We start from the raw sequence: 17,682 nt of genomic DNA on the forward strand, positions 1-17,682 counted from the left end.
AATATTTGTTCTCGCTGCAATTTTGCGTCTGTTGCTCTGAGATCCACAGGGAAAATCCTACACTTTCCTTTCATGAAAGGAAGGGAATCCAGCTCCCTTCTCCTTAGCAGAACACGAAGCCAGTGAGAAAGGCTGTTGAAGAAGAAACTTCAGGTCTGTGTAATTTGGAGAGCTCCTCTTTAAGCCAAAGTTTTGATCACAGATGAGACGCTGTTTTTTTTAATTTAAACTTTTTATTGTCTTCTGGGGCATAACCGCTTAACAATATTGTGATAATTTCCAGTGGACAGCAGAGGGACTCAGCCATACGTATACGTGTATCCATTCTCGCCCAGACTCCCCTCCCATCCAGGCTGCTGCGTGACATTGAGCAGAGTTCCAGGTGTGACAGTCAGTCCTTGTTGGTGAGTCATTTTAAATGCAGCAGTGTGCACGTGTCCATCCCAAACTCCCGGATTATCCGTTCCCCCAAACCTTCCTCCTACCCGGGCAACCATAACTTCCTTCTCTAAGTCTGTGAAGAGACAACCTATTCCAATAAGCCCTAAGGAGATGTCGTGTTTGAACTCAACTCAGCGGTGTGAGATGAAGACAACGCCACCCCTGGCGGGGAGCTGGGGCCAGCTGGCATCGCTGCAGTCCAGACTCCGGCCAGAGTGCTTTTCTCAAACGAGGGTGCGTTAGGCTGACCAGTTGCCCAGGTGAAGGACTTTAGCTTATCAAAGACATGATGTCAAAATGAGGACAACAATGAGAAACAGTCCCGTCACAAGGGAAGCTCTGCCCCTCCATAGGTTAGTCATGATAGCTGGTGCTAACGTGAGTGCTGTGCTGAGCTCAGTTGCTCAGTCCTGTCTGACTCTTTGCAACCCCATGGATTCTCCAGGCAAGAACACTGGCGTGCATGTATGTACAGTAAATTATTTAATGGCCACCAATCCTTTCCAGTCCAACATGCTCACCACTTTGCAATGTAGCGTTGCCGATCCTCCTATCCAGCAGGCGGAATTATTTCAGATTTTCTTTTTTTTTGCTTTGCCATGCCCCTGCAGTGGAAGCACAGAGTCTTAGCCACTAGACTGGCAGAGAGGTTTCTTTTTTATTATTTCCTGATCAACTAAATGTGATGGGGCTGGTAATGTCTGAATTCTGGAATGCTTTAGGAGACCCTCTTGGAGCGGCCATATTTAAAAAAAGAAAGAAAGACTTTTCTATTTACTCTCAAACTGCTGAAAAGAAAGGGTCTGATTTTATTGATATTTGTGGAGTATTTCCTCCATGCTCAACCCCAGTCCGTGGCACTGTGCAGAGTCCATCATAACACAGGGGGAATTCAATTAATGAAGACTGAATTGAATGAAGGGCTTCCCAGGTGGTGCCAGTGGTAAGGAACCTACTTGCCAATGCAGGGGACGTGAGTGGCTTAGGTTTGATCGCTGAGTCAGGAAGATCCCCTGGAGGAGAAAACGGCAGCCCACTCTAGTATTCTTGCCTGGAGAACCCCACAGGCAGAGGAGCCTGGAGGGCTACAGTCCATGGGGTCGCAAAGAGTTGGACATGATGGAAGCGACTTAGCTTGCATGCACGCACAGAGTGAAACACTACCAGGAAAACAGGTCCCGCCTGAGACAGCCTGAATAAAAGTATTCCCCAAAGTGATCACTGTCAGATTTAATGCTTTCACTGAGGCTCTGAATTTTAGTTCTCTGGGATGGAGCCTACTAAATGCGTCTCCTTTCGATTTCAGACAGAGGACCAGACCACCCTGCCTCAGTTCCAGGCCTGGCCCTGTGCCCAAGGGGGTCAGGGACTCACCTCACACTCCTGCATCTCCTGCCAAGGCGGAGCTCCTGCTCTTCCCTTTCTGTTGTTGTTTTGTTTGGGAATCTAACTTGACTGGGAAAGTCAAACTTCATAGATACAAACTATGAAGGCTTGGAAAGGCTTAGGGAGCGCTGATTTTGTGGCCTACTGTTTTTCCCACGTTTGCCTAGTAGTCTGGCCAGCATGGCTTGAAACATCCTCAGTCCTACAGACAGGAGGGCCCCTCCCCTAATGCCCTTCCTTCTGATCCTCAAGCATTTCTTCTGTTGCTTTCTTCACTGGGCATCCTCTTCACCCCAGCTCTCCCCTCTGCTGGACAGGGTAGTAAAAAACACAGGATTTGAAGATGGTTTCTAGCCAAGCCCCCTGGGGTTCTGTACGTACAGGGCAACTGGTTGCCAATCTGATCCTTCCACCTCACTCTCTTCACAGGGCTCGGAAAGGGGCAGAGTCATCTGCAGTCACAGAAAAAGCATGATAGACACCATCCTCTCATTATCAAGTCCAAGCTCGCTCTGCTCGCTGTATGACAGGCCAATTAACCAAGAGCCGAGGGGCTGAGGCAAAGAATGTGACTTTATTTGGAAAGCCAGGCAACCAAGAAGATGGCAGCTGAATGTCTCAGAACACCAGCTTATGGGGTCTGGATGCCTCTTTTTTATATAGAACAGAGAGGGAGAGGAGGTAAGAAAGGAAAGTAAAAGGCCATTTATCTTTTATAATAGGAGGGGAATGTGTTAATTTCTTCTATTCTGCAGCCATTCACAGGTGGCCAGGGTCAAATGATGCCCCTGTGACCTGAACAAAGGCACGTTAGTCTAACAGGCAGAGGGATCCCCGAGGCAGGCCACTGTGTATGACTATAATAACACAAGCAAAGGTTGAAGTCAGGTCCAACATGGAGTCAGAATTGGCTCTTCCATGTAGCACATTTTTCTTTTTTTTTTTTTGTCTCTCTCCAGGTATCCCGGCGGTAGAGCGAACTCAGAGAAGTAAAACTATTACACGGGTCAAGAATTCAGGGGGTCCCCTTGTGTGGGTGCTCTGCTTAGGAGCTGACATTGACGAGAAGAACGGGACTCGATGGAAAAACAGGGACTGGGAGCATGAAAGAGGCCCAGCACCCCCAACCTTTTAATGCACAGCTCCAGTGGGTGCCATTCCCATTGACCCCCAGAGTTAAGCACTGGGGACAGAGCGTGCTTCCCTGGAGAATTGCACAATGTCTAGGCTCTAGAGGACTCCTCTCTGGGTGACACAATGTCATGAGGTTTGTTTATGACTGACAGCAATGCAAAATAATTCTTGGTGGTAGACATGCAAATTCTGTCCTATCCCCAGAGGTTTCATGGCAGATGATGAGGTGCTTGGATGGCATCATCAACTCAACGGATATGAGTCTGGGCCAACTCAGGGAGAAGGGGAAGGACAGGGAAGCTGCGCGTGCTGCAGTTCGTGGGGTCTCAGGGAGTCAGACACGAATAAGTGACTGAACAGCCACAGCCGCAGAGGTTCATGGGCTTCCTTCTCCTAGAGTCAGAGATTGGCTGGGGTTGTTTCACTTATTTATTTCAACACTCCTGCATTCATAGGATGGTACTTTCTCTACTTTTCCAATGAGCTGGTTTCAACACCTCTCCAATTTGAATTAAATAAAATCTTTAGCATGTGTTCTGTTTGAAAAGCAGAGTAAGAGTTGTCATTTTTACCTCTTGTTTTTTGAAAATGATTCTTTAAGAGTCCAGAGTAAGAACCTACTTGGGTTCTTCCCTGTGATTCAGCCACAAACATAGAAAGGAGGTTATAGCTGAGAACCAATGTTCACACCTGCTCAGAGCACATTAGCATAGCAATGGATGCTTCTCTCAGGAGGTCCAGGCTGCTTTCCTGTCTTTCTCAGGACTCCCCAAGGTGAAACCCTATTACCCCAGGGGTGGAGTTTTAATTCACTTCTAAGTGACTGGACCACAAGCTGGGTTTGCATCTTCAACCCACTGGATTCATTTGCAAGTAAATAAAATTTAACTCTCTTTTTCTAACAACCCTTAAGGTCAGTAACCACAAGGAGCTACTATAAAATTTTCATAACTAAAGGGCAAGATTTGGCTTTGAATGCTAAGTAAGGCTCTTCAAAGATAAAAATCAAAACCCAGGCAGCTTCCCATAGTAAACAGTCCCCCAGCTCTTCATCTTCCTGGCCTGCCCACCCTCTTTGGGAGGCACAGTATTCTGTGCATAGTCATCAAAATTATGTAGTATCCAAACACTCCAAAGCTCTGTCAGGAATCTTAACCTGTTGGAGCTACCTGGGAGTTCCTGGCTCTTTTATTTTGCTGAAACTCAGCCACTCAGAGAAGATACAAAAGTGAAGAACCAGAATCTAAAATTCATGGTTCCAAATTCATTGCTTTTTTCCCTATTACATCCCAACAGCAGGACAGTGCTCTCCAAAGGAAAGTGTCAAAAGCAATTATTCAAATTGCTTCAAGTTATTTCCCTTTATGAAAAATTATTTTATTTATTTTTAAACATTTTATATGTTTTAGAATATAATCCAGTAAGACTATAGTATATGTATAAGGTGGCTAAATAAATGACTCAATAAATGTCAGGAGAGTATACTCAAAAAAATTATGATGAGGACAACCAATCAAAATAATTTAGAGGCCTTTTCTCCAGTATCAATGTTGAACTTTAACCCTGTGTTTCTTATCACCATTTTGTATTCCCAGAAAACACAAGGGACAAGAAAGATAAGATGACGGTGAAAGATGAGAATGAAAAAGTTGGCTTAAAACTCAACATTCAGAAAACTAAGATCATGGGGTGTGGTCCCATCACTTCATGGCAAATAATGGGGAAACAATGGAAACAGTGACAGACTTTATTTTCTTGGGCTCCAAAATCACTGCCGATGGTGACTGCAGCCGTGAAATTAAAAGATATTTTCGCCTTGGACGAAAAGCTATGACAAACCTACACAATGTATTAAAAAAGCAGAGACATTACTTTGCCAACAAAGATCCGTATAGTCAAAGCTAAGGTTTTTCCAATAATTGTATATGGATGTGAGAGTTGGACCATAAAGAAGGCTGAGTGCCAAAGAACTGATGCCTTCAAACTGTGATGGAGAAGACTCTTGAGAGTCCCTTTTACAGCAAGGAGATTAAACCAGTCAACTCTAAAGGAAATCAACCTTGAACATTCATTGGAAGGACAGATGCTAAAGCTGAAGCTCCAATACTTTGGCTACCTGATGCAAAGAACTGACTCATTAGGAAAGACCCTGATGCTGGGAAGGACTGAAGGCAGGAGGAGAAGGGACGACAGAGGATGAGACGGTTGGATGGCATCACCGACTCAATGGACATGAGTTTGAGTAAACTCCGGGAGCTGGTGATGGACAGGGAGGCCTGGCGCGCTGCAGTGCATGGGGTCGCAAAGAGTCGGTCACGCCTGAGCGACTGAACAACAAACTAAGTTAAGATCCACTCTGCCTGCTATTCTTAGGGACAAGCCGAAAGAATTTGGAAAATTAGAACAAGCAAAGGCTGGCTCTGAGATGATCAGACTTGGTTGACTCTTTGAATTGTGTTGTTTGTGTTGAGGCCTGATAGAGGCCATGACTAAAATAGGCCGGAGCAAGCATCCCGGAAACAGCTGAGACACTGCCCAGGTGGGATCAAAATTACCCCCGCTGGTGACGGGAGGACTCAGCCTGTTAGCATGCTCCCCGTAGCCTGGTCTGTGCCAATCGGGACAAGGATAGAAATCTCCTAAGAAAGCCCGCACGCGAAAATCTAGCCAATTAGTAGATGCAAAGAAACCCTTGTAACCAATCCAACCTTGCCATTTCCCTGTCTTTGTCCTAAACCTATAAATACTACTGTAATCCAGGGCTCGGGGCTCTGGCTCTATTCCACTGTGTTGGATGTGGCCGGGGCGCTGGCTCGAGCTAGCAATAAATTCCCTTTTTGCGTTTGCATTGCTGTGGATGTCTTGTTCTCTCAGTTCTGGGGACTTGGACCTTGGGCAAAACATTTGTTGTTGTTGATGGAACTGTTTCTCCCTAAATTTACTCATTAAAGCCCTAATCCGTCAATAGGACTATATTAGGAGATATGGACTTCATGATGCTCAAGCTGGTTTTAGAAAAGGCAGAGGAACCAGAGATCAAATTGCCAACATCTGCTGGATCATGGAAAAAGCAAGAGAGTTCCCGAGAAACATCTATGTCTGCTTTATTGACTATGCCAAAGCCTTTGACTGTGTGGATCACAACAAACTGTGGAAAATTCTGAAACAGATGGGAATACCAGACCACCTAACCTGCCTCTTGAGAAATCTGTATGCAGGCCAGGAAGCAACAGTTAGAACTGGACACGGAACAACAGACTGGTTCCAAATAGGAAAAGGAGTATGTCAAGGCTGTATATTGTCACCCTGCTTATTTAACTTATATGCAGAGTACATCATGAGAAACCCTGGACTGGAAGAAACATAAGTTGGAATGAAGATTGCCGGGAGGAATATCGATAACCTCAGATATGCAGATGACACCACCCTTATGGCAGAAAGTGAAGAGGAGCTAAAAAGTCTCTTGATGAAAGTAAAGGAGGTGAGTGAAAAAGTTGGCTTAAAGCTCAACATTCAGAAAAGGAAGATCATGGCATCCGGTCCCATCACTTCATGGGAAATAGATGGGGAAACAGTGGAAACAGTATCAGACTTTATTTTTTGGGCTCCAAAATCACTGCAGATGGTGACTGCAGCCATGAAATTAAAAGATGCTTACTCCTTGGAAGAAAAGTTATGACCAACCTAGATAGTATATTCAAAAGCAGAGACATTACTTTGCCAACTAAGGTCCGTCTAGTCAAGGCTATGGTTTTTCCTGTGGTCATGTATGGATTGGAGAGTTGGACCGTGAAGAAGGCTGAGTGCTGAAGAATTGATGCTTTTGAACTGTGGTGTTGGAGAAGACTCTTGAGAGTCCCTTGGACTGCAAGGAGATCCAACCAGTCCATTCTGAAGGAGATCAACCCTGGGATTTCTTTGGAAGGAATGATGCTAAAGCTGAAACTCCAGTACTCTGGCCACCTCATGTGAAGAGTTGACTCATTGGAAAAGACTCTGATGCTGGGAGGGATTGGGGGCGGGAGGAGAAGGGGACGACCGAGGATGAGATGGCTGGATGGCATCATGGACTCGATGGACGTGAGTCTGTGTGAACTCCGGGAGATGATGATGGACAGGGAGGCCTGGCGTGCTGAGATTCATGGGGCCGCAAAGAGCCGGACACGACTGAGCGACTGAACTGAACTGAACTGATGGACTTCAGGGAGGTAACTAAGATAATAGAAGGTTGAGGAGGTGGGGCTGTAGTCATATAGGACTGGAGTCTCCGTAAGAAGAGACTCCGGAGATCTCTCCTCTTTCCCCCACCGCAGGTGCAAACACAGAGGAAAGGCCATGTGAGCACAGTGAGGAGGCAGGCATCTGCCAGACAGGAAGAGGAGTCTCACGGGAAGCTAACCCTGAGGGCGCCTTTATGTTAGACTGGTAGCCTCCACAACTAGGAAATGCTAAATTTCTACTGTTTCAGCAGCCCAGTCTGCGGTAGTTTGTTTTAGAAGCCCAAACGCACTAAGACCGCCCGATGCTCAATACGTACGCATGCTATGGGAATTAAGCGAGAGGTCAAGGAAGACGTGCTTAAGTGGGATCTGCAATATGGATGTGGAGGGGAGATGGCTGGAGGCAGTAACAACGCTGGCTTGGCTGGAAAGTCCACCGCGGAGGCTCCAGCATCATCATGGCCTGCTTCCCAGCTCACGGCCAGCGTCTGCTCCCCGTGTCCTTACCCGGTGAGAGGGCCAGGGACTTTCTGGAGCCTCTTTAATAAGGGCACTAATGCCATACGTGATGACTCCAGCCTCGTGACTTAAGCACCTCCCAAAGGCCCCCACCTCCTAGCGCCAGCATCTTTGAAGGTCAGAATATTAACAGACACATTTTGAGAAGATGCAAAGCCTTTCCACTGGCTTCACGATTCCACATAGCATCCTTGCAGACTGAGGCAAGGGTGTCCACGGAGACCCAGACACGTGCAATTCGGCAGACGACTGTATTGCCCTGAGTTGGGCACAAACGGTGCTTCTGGGTGATGAGAACTGTGAGGAGCCAGAGGCAGAGGATAAAAGGGGCAACTCCCAGACACGACCAGCTCATCTCCAGATCTAGTCCACCACCTCCAGGAACCTCACTTTCCAGGACGGTGTGGAGTTCATTTTAATCGCACTCAGTGTATTCATCTGGGCTTCTTTTTTAATATCCCAGTCCTTCCTAAGGTTTGTAACATCTCTTCCTTTGGATTAAATTTTACTTTATCCCATAAAGAAAGTTTCTATCACCAGTATAAAACACCAGGCTGGATGCAAGGGCCCGTATAAGCTGACTACTTGCAGCTCTAGAAAGACGGTGACAGAAGTGACTAGAATCTTAAATGAGAGCCAGTGCCTCACCCAGGACCCCTTTTAGTGGGGAGTGAAAGTCGTTCAGCCGTGTCCGACTCTCTGTGACCCCATTGACTGTACAGTCCATGGGATTCTCCAGGCCAGAATACTGGAGTGGGGAGCCTTTCCCTCCTCCAGGGGATCTGCCCAACCCAGGGACCGAACCCAGGTCTCCCACACTGCAGGCGGATTCTTTACCAGCTGAGCCACCTGAAACCCTCTTGGGGGTAATCCCACCCAAGTCACATGACCGTGTGCACCTCGCTCTTCTCTCTTGTTTAATATTTACCTTATTCACTCCCTGGGCTGCGTCGCGTCTCGGCTGTGGGTGCGGGATCGTGTCATGTCCGGGGGGCTCTCCTGCTGCCTCGCACAGACTCTGCTGTGCTCTGCGGCTCGGTCAGTGCGGCACGTGGGCTCCGCGGCCCTTGGCTGCAGTACTGTCAGCACTTGGGCTTAGCCGCTCCACAGCACACGGGATCTTTGTTGTCTGACCAGGGATTGAACCCATGTCCCCTCCATTGCAAGGCAGATTCTTCACCGCTGGACTACCAGGGAAGTCCCGCCTCAGTCACCCTCTCCGGTGACCTTGGACATGGGTAGCTTTTGTTGGTGGGTTCCAGCATCCTCCTGTCGATGGCTGTTCAACAGCTAGTTGCAACTTTGGTGCTCTCACAGGAGAAGATGAGTGTACGTCCTTGTGGAACTAATCCTCTCGCCTCCCCATCTTCTTATCCTTAAGATAAGCACATTAGCTCTTGGCCTGGAAGGGATTTTATAAGGCTTGGGTTAATGTTTCCATATGTTTTTCTTTTTCTTTTTTTAACTAATCATCCCACCCTTTCCCTCTCCCACAGAGTCCAAAAGCCTGTTCTATACATCTGTGTCTCTTTCGCTATCTTGCATACAGGGTTACCATTACCATCTTTCTAAATTCCATATATATGCATTAGTACACTGTATTGGTGTTTTTCTTTCTGGCTTACTTCACTCTGTATATTAGACTCCAGTTTCATCCACCGCATTAGAACTGATTCAAATGAATTCCTTTTAATGGCTGAGTAATACTCCACTATGTATATGTACCACAGCTTTCTTATCCATTCATCTGCTGATGGACATCTAGGTTGCTTCCATGTCCTGGCTATTATAAACAGTGCTGTAATGAACATTGAGGTACATGTGTCTCTTTCAGTTCTGGTTTCCTCAGTGTATATGCCCAGCAGTGGGATTGCTGGGTCATATGGCAGTTCTATTTCTAGTTTTTTAAGGGATCTCCACACTGTTCTCCATAGTGGCTGTACTAGTTTGCATTCCCACCAACAGTGTAAGAGGGTTCCCTTTTCTCCACACCCTCTCCAGCATTTATTGCTTATAGACTATGTTTTTCAGGGCCTGGCTTTTCATAGCCATTGTTAACTGACAGAAAATATTACCTTGAAGGACCTACGTGTTTTACATTGAGTTTTGAGCTTCCGAAGTGAAAGCTGGTGAACTGATGTTGAAATACTGCCTAAGATACTCTCAAGAATTTCCATTCCCAGTCTGCAAGAGACGTGGAGTACAGAACCTCCAGCTGGTTTATTCTGTCTCCCCTCACTCCGCTCCTTGGAGACAGGTTGCCAAATAGCCTTTGCAGAAGCCAGGTCGCCACGTGATGCTGCTGCTGTGATGGCCATGTCCTTAATTGCTATTGCCTGTTATTCAAAACCACTAATTGAGTCATGGTCCCTCTGCAAATGTGACTTAACTTGCTGTTTTACTGCTTGCTGAGGAACTGCAAATAAAAAATAATGGCAGTTGTAATTAACTTAGAACCAGCTGGATAACCTGTCCCTCCATCCATGACGGGTAAAAGTTCAATTAAAAAGTAAAGTTATTAACAGAGTAAGGTTTGGGCTCACATCTGTCATATACAGTGTGGCAGGACACAAAAGTCGCCCCATGCCACAGAGAGGGACTCACTAGGGCCCTGTGGTAACTTTCTTCTCTGGCATTCAAAAATAAATAGCTCCATATATAAAGCAATTAAATTACTCCGTATATAGAGTCATATGACAAGTCACCTGTTTAAAATGTCTAAATAGAACTGTTTATCTTAGAGTCATAAAAGGTATCACGGCAGTAAACTGCAAAACTGCAGGGAAAAGGAGAGCCAAGAAGCATGTAAGGGACTCACAGAAATGTGCGCAAACTACCCGAAGGCTAGTTATTAGAAACCTCCAATAGGATGCTTGACAAGGGACTTCCCTGGTTGCCCAGTGCTGAAGAATCCACTCTGCAATGCAGGCGACAGGGGCTCGCCTTCTGGTCTGAGAACTAAGGCCCCACATGCTGCAGGGCCACTAGGCCTGCCAGCTGCAGAGAAAGACCACACGTGATGCAGCGGAGATCCTCAGTGCCGCAGCTAAGACCCGATGCAGCCAAATACACTAACAGTTTAGAAAATAAGCTCTGTATTTTTTAAAAGATATTTGACAACATGAAATACTGCTCATATCTACTAGTTAGCTGTAATCCAAAAGCAGAACAATAACAAGTATTGACAAGGACATGGAAATCAGAAAACCTCAGAGTGGCCACAGGGCTGGAAAAGGTCAGTTTTCATTCCAACCCCAAAGAAAGGCAATGTCAAAAGAATGCTCAAACTACCGCACAATTGCACTCATCTCACACGCTAGCAAAGTAATGCTGAAAATTCTCCAAGCCAGGCTTCAACAGTACGTGAACCGTGAACTTCCAGATGTTCAGGCTGGTTTTAGAGAAGGTAGAGGAACCAGAGATCAAATTGCCAACATCCGCTGGATCATGGAAAAAGCAAGAGAGTTCCAGAAAAACATCTTTTTCTGCTTTATTGACTATGCCAAAGCCTTTGACTGTGTGGATCACAACAAACTGTGGAAGATTCTTCAAGAGATAGAAATACCAGACCACCTGACCTGCCTTCTGAGAAATCTGTATGCAGGTCAGGAAGCAACAGTTAGAACTGAACTTGGAACAACAGACTGGTTCCAAATAGGAAAAGGACTACGTCAAGGCTGTATATTGTCACCCTGCTTATTTAACTTCTATGCAGAGTACATCATGAGAAATGCTGGGCTGGAAGAAGCACAAGCTGGAATCAAGATTGCTGAGAGAGATATCAATAACCTCAGATATGCAGATGATACCACCCTTATGGCAGAAAGCAAAGAAGAACTGAAGAGCCTCTTGATGAAAGTGAAAGAGGAGAGTGAAAAAGTTGGCTTAAAGCTCAACATTCAGAAAAGGAAGATCATGACATCTGGTCCCATCCCTTCATGGCAAATAGATGGAGAAACAATGGAAACAGTGACAGACTTTATTTTCTTGGGTTCCAAAATCACTGCAGATGGTGACTGCAGCCATGAAATTAAAAGACACTTACTCCTTGGAAGAAAAGTTATGAGCAACCTAGAAAGCATATTAAAATGCAGAGACATTACTTTACCAACAAAGGTCTGTCTAGTCAAAGCTATGGTTTTTCCAGTAGTCATGCATGAATGTTAGAGCTGGACCATAAAGAAAGCTGAGTGCCAAAGAATTGATGCTTTTGAACTGTGGTGTTGGAGAAGACTCTTGAGAGTCCCTTGGACTACAAGGAGATCCAACCAGTCCATCCTAAAGGAAATCAGTCCTGAATATTCATTGGAAGGACTGATGCTGAAGCTGAGACTCCAATACTTTGGCCACCTGATGAAGAACTGACTCATTTGAAAAGACCCTGATGCTGGGAAAGATTGAAGGCAGGAGGAGAAGGGGACGACAGAGGATAAGATGGTTGGATGGCATTACTAACTCAATGGACATTAGTCTGTGTAAACTCTGGGATGGACAGGGAAGCCTGGCATGCTGCAGTTCATGGAGTCAAAAAGAACTGGACATGACTGAGCAACTGAAATGAGCGGAACTGCTAGTAGAAAAGTAAAATTGAATAGCCATTTGGAAAAACAGTCTGGTGGTTCCTGAGAAGTTAAACCTACAGTATCCAAATTACATAGTTTCCACTTCTAGGTATTACTCAGCAGAATTAAACCAGGTCCACATACAAACTTGTGCCTGAATGTTCACAGCAGCATCACTCGTAATAGCCAAACAGAGAGAACAGCCTGAAAGCCCACTGATTGACAGGTGGGATAAACACAAGGCGGCAGATCCGTGCGGTGGGTATTAAACCACTACAGAAAGGAATGGCGCTCTGACATGTGCTATGACGTGCATGAACCTTGTAAATGCTACGTGAAGGGAAAGCAACCAGACGCCAAAGGTCACACGTATGATTCCATTTAGATGGAAAGATGAAAGGAAGCCAGCCTGCAGAGAGAGAAAGTGGACTAGCGGGCTTCAGGGCTGGGAAAGGGGGATGCGGAGAGGAGTGACCTTCTCCATCGGCTAGGCCCACAAGTAATATTTATAAAAGATGGGATAACAAAGGAAAACGTTAAATACGTGTGTATATACAGGAGTTTCACAAAGAAATGACACTCAAGGAGACAAGCAGATGATCGGGCTTGTATTCTATGTCAGGCAAAACAAAAGATAAATTTATTTTTAGCCAGCTAAGACTCATTTGAAAAGACCCTGATGCTGGGAAAAATTGAGAGCAGGAGGAGAAGGGGACGACAGAGGACGAGATGGTTGGATGGCATCACCGACTCAGTGTTCACGGGTTTGGATGGACTCCAGGAGTTGGTGATGGACAGGGAGGCCTGGCGTGCTGCCTTCATGGGGTCGCAAAGAGTCAGACATGACTGAGCGGCTGAACTGAACTGAAGGGTAGGCAGTAGGGGGCCTTTCTCCTGTTCTCAGTTGCCTTTAGCTCAAAATAATCTTTATGCCAAACTTCACTGTCACTAATCGGCCAATTCTTCTGTCAATCAAATGGCCCCTACCATAGAGACTCTCTTTAGTGTAGACGGCTGCTGTCTTCAGCGGGTGGATGCTTGGAAAGCAAGCAACTGGGACAATAAACACAAAGCTCAGAGTGAAAACAGAAGAACCAAGAGGGGATTGGTCCTTGATGTTGAAGGGGTTCAGAACAAGCCCCCCTCCAAATATGTCACTTTTGCACAACGATTATTTTTTAATTTTTACTTATTTTTTAAAAAGTTTTAATTGAATTTGTTTCAACATATGTTTCTGTTTTGTGTTGTGTTTTTTTTTTTTTTTTTTTTTTTGGTTTTTTGGGCAGAAGGCAAGTGGGATCCTAGCTTCCCAACCAGGGATTGAAATTGCACCCACTACATTAGAAGGTAAAGTCTAAACCACTGGACCACAAGGGCAATCTCAATAGTACTCATTTAAGCATTAAAAATTGAAGTTGGATAAGGCAGACACAGTCCTGTCCCGTGTGTACATCAGAGCTAAAGATGAAGACCTGCAGTGGCTCATTGTCCAGAAACACGGTCAAGACGTCCTCTCTCGGGGAAATCCTGCTAGCAGAGTGCATGGTTTCCGCATGCCAGCCAGGCTGCCCCGTTAGACACGCTGCTCCCGCTGGCTTGCTCCCTGGCCAGCACGGTGCAGTCGGCCTTCCAGCCCCATCCAGAGCTCTCCCCGTGCACCCCAGGTCTTCAGTCCCCAGCTGTGGGGACGGCTTTGGGACTGAGTTCTTGCATCCACGATACACATGGGGGCAGTGTTGGCACTTGGGCTTTCCGGTGATGGGGCTTTAAAATCGAGCCCAGAAAAGAAAGGGAAATGAAAATAACGGAAGGCAAGGAAGGAGGGAGGAAAGAAAAGAAGGAAGGAAAGAAAAGAAGAAGGAAGGAAAGAAGGAAATGAAGTGTGGCGTGAGAAGGACTCAAGACAAATTTTAATGTTTTGGCTCAGATTCTGGATGGGGCATCCCTGCAGGCTCAGTGATAAAGAATCTGCCTGCCAATGAAGGAGACTCGGGTTCAATCCCCGGGTCAGGAAGATCCCCTGGAGGAGAAAATGGCAATCCACTCCAGTATTCTTGCCTGAGAAATCCCATGGACAGAGGAGCCTGGGGGGCTCAGAGAGTCAGATATAACTGAGTGACTGAGCCTGCTTGCACACCAGGTTCTTGACATCAGGCAAAGCCTGGGATGAATCCACCCAAGTGCATAGCAGGGAAAAAGGTCTGATGTGGGAGAAAGAGTGGGAGACCCCCTAAGGCTGGAGCCCACCTAGGAGGATGAGCTGAGTGCCCCCCGCCGCGGGAAGGCTCTTCACGCTAAGGCACGCAGGGCCCAGACCAGCTCTGACAACACCCTGTCCTGCCTTTTCGTTGGGCCCAGGATGTGGCTTGCATTCCTTTCTTGCTGGAAGCAGTCTCAGCCACTACAGCCTGAGAGGTTTCCTCTTTTCCGAGCCAACTGCAGAGTGAGCCCCGTGTCCCAGCTACCACACCCGACCCAGCCCACAGCAAGCCCACAGTCCATTTTCTTTCTAAAACATTTATTACCAGGAAACAGATAAGAGGTAACAAAAATAAGCAGAGAGAGAATTACCAAGATAAAGGCGGTCTTGCACAGCCCCTGCAGCCAACTTCTAAGTACTCTCCTTTCCCACGGAGAGTGATGAAAGGCTCTGCTTCTCCCAGGCAGAGAGCTCAGGGGACTACAGGCGCGGGTTTCCCAGGATGGACGGAGTCCGGGGATGGGAGAACGCCAGGGCTAAAGCTGGGAGGAGGTGGCAGTTCAGTCACCAAATCATGCCCAACTCTTGCGACCCCGTGGACCGTAGCCCGCCAGGCTCCTCTGTCTGTGGGAACCTCCAGGCAGGAATACTGGGAGCTTCCCTGGGCATATTTTAGGGACTGGTTGGCTTCCCTGGTGGCTCAGCTGGTGAAGAAACCACCTGCGATGCGGGAGACCTGGGTTTGATTCCTGGGTTGAGAAGATCCTCTGTAGAAGGGAAGAGCTACCCACTCCAGTATCCTGGCCTGGAGAATTCCATGGACTGTATAATCCATGGGCTTCCCTTGTGGTTCAGCTGGTTAAGAATCCGCCTGCGATGCAGGAGACCTGGGTTCAATCCCTGGGTTGGGAAGATCCCCTGGAGAAGGGAAGGGCTACCACTCCAGTATCCTGGCCTGGAGAATCCCATGGACTGTATAGTCCATAAGGCCGCAAAGAGTCAGACACAGCTGAGCCAATTTCGCTTTGACGTTACCATTTCAAACCCAGGAAATCCTCCCGTCCCCAACCCCCTCAACAACATTTTGCGAACTGCTATTTCCTGGAAGACTGATTTACAAACTACCTCAAAGTTCCATTTCTGTGGGACTTCCAACATGGTAACATGCTGGAAAGTGGGAAATTTTCCTTCTTTCCTTCTAGATTCTTTGGCTGGTCTAGTAATTCAGCTGGCACATGACAGGTTAACCAGAGAAAAACAAAATTTTTATTTCGTACATAAGTGCACGTACGCTAAATCAAGTCAGTCATGCCCGACTCTTTGCCGCCCTGTGGACTGTACCCCACGAGGCTCCTCTGTCATAGGATTTCCAAGGCAAGAACACTGGAGTGGGTTGCCTTTTCCTTCTCTAGGAGATTTTCCTGACCCAGAGATAGAACCTGCATCTCTTGAATCTCCTGCACTGGCAGGCAAGTTCTTTACCATTAGCGCCACCTGGGAAGCCCCATTTTGTTCATAAGCAAGGAGATCAGCCCTGGGTGTTCTTTGGAGGGAATGATGCTAAAGCTGAAACTCCAGTACTTTGGCCACCTCACGCGAAGAGTTGACTCATTGGAAAAGACTCTGATGCTGGAAGGGATTGGGGGCAGGAGGAGAAGGGGACGACGGAGGATGAGATGGCTGGATGGTATCACCGACTTGATGGACATGAGTTTGAGTGAACTCTGGGAGTTGGTGATGGACAGGGAGGCCTGGCGTGCTGCGATTCATGGGGTCGAAAAGAGTCGGTCACGACTGAGCAACTGAACTGAACTGAACTGATCCCCATAATATTAGGAGACCCAAAGACAGCCAGGCAATGGAGGCTCATGTGCCATCTTGAGCTACAAGAGGGGATAGGCCTAGGGCTTCTGGGAGGAAGATAACTTCCAGGGCCATCAGAAAAACAAATTTTGATAATAGACACTTGGCCTGCCATACTGATAGGCCAGTCAGATAAAAAGTTATTTCTGGGTCAAGTCCCCTATCTACACTGTTTTAGATTGCTGTGTGTGTGTGTGTGTGTGCACATGTGCACACATGCACATGAATGCTCACAGAGTTAACAGCTCTTCTTAAGTTAGCTTGCCACCTTGATGGACTTCAGCTCGAAATAACCCACAAGCCAGTTCAGGTGCTCAGTCGTGTCCGACTCTTTGTGCCCCATGGACTGCTGCTTGTCAGGCCTCCCCACCCATCACCAGCTTCCAGAGCTCACTCAAACTCACGTCCATGGAGCCGGTGATGCCATCCAACCATTTCATCCTCTGTCGTCCCCTTCTTCTCCTGCCTTCAGTGTATCCCAGCATCAGGGTCTTTTCAAATGAGTCAGTTCTTCACATCAGGTAGCCAAAGTATTGGAGTTTCAGCTTCAGCATCAGTCCTTCCAATGAATATTTGGGACTGATCTCCATTAGGATGAACTGATTGGATCTCCTTGCAGTCCAAGGGACTCTCAAGAGTCTTCTCCAACATCACAGTTCAAAAGCATCAGTTCTTCTGCACTCAGCTTTCTTTATAGTCCAACTCTCACATCCATACATGACCACTGGAAAAACCATAGCTTTGACTAGACGGACCTTTGTTGACAAAATAATATCTCTGCTTTTTAATATGCTGTCTAGCTTGGTCATAGCTTTTCTTCCAAGGAGCAAGCATCTTTTAATTTCATGGCTGCAGTCACCATCTGTAGTGATTTTGGAGCCCAAGAAAATCATCTGTCACAGTTTCCATTGTCTCCCCCTCTATTTGCCATGAAGTGACGGGACCAGATGTCATGATCTTCGTTTTCTGAATGTTGAGTTTTAAGCCAACTTTTTCACTCTCCTCTTTCACTTTCATCAAGAGGCTCTTCAGTTCTTTGCTTTCTGCCATAAGGGTGGTGTCATCTGCATATCTGAGGTTATTGATATTTCTCCCGGCAATCTTGATTCCAGCTTGTGGTTCTTCCAGTCCAGTGTTTCTCATGACGTACTCTGCATAGAAGTTAAATAAGCAGGGTGACAATATACAGCCTTGACATACTCCTTTTCCTATTTGGAACCAGTCTGTTGTTCTAGGTCCAGTTTTAACTGTTGCTTCTTGACCTGCATACAGGTTTCTCAGGAAGCAGGTCAGGTGAGTTTCACTCTTTGTATTATCCCATGTCCCTGGAATTCTCCAGGTAAGGATACTGGAGTGG

Source organism: Budorcas taxicolor, chromosome 22, assembly GCF_023091745.1.
Source record: "Budorcas taxicolor isolate Tak-1 chromosome 22, Takin1.1, whole genome shotgun sequence".
In the NCBI taxonomy this organism is placed as follows: Eukaryota; Metazoa; Chordata; class Mammalia; order Artiodactyla; family Bovidae; genus Budorcas; species Budorcas taxicolor.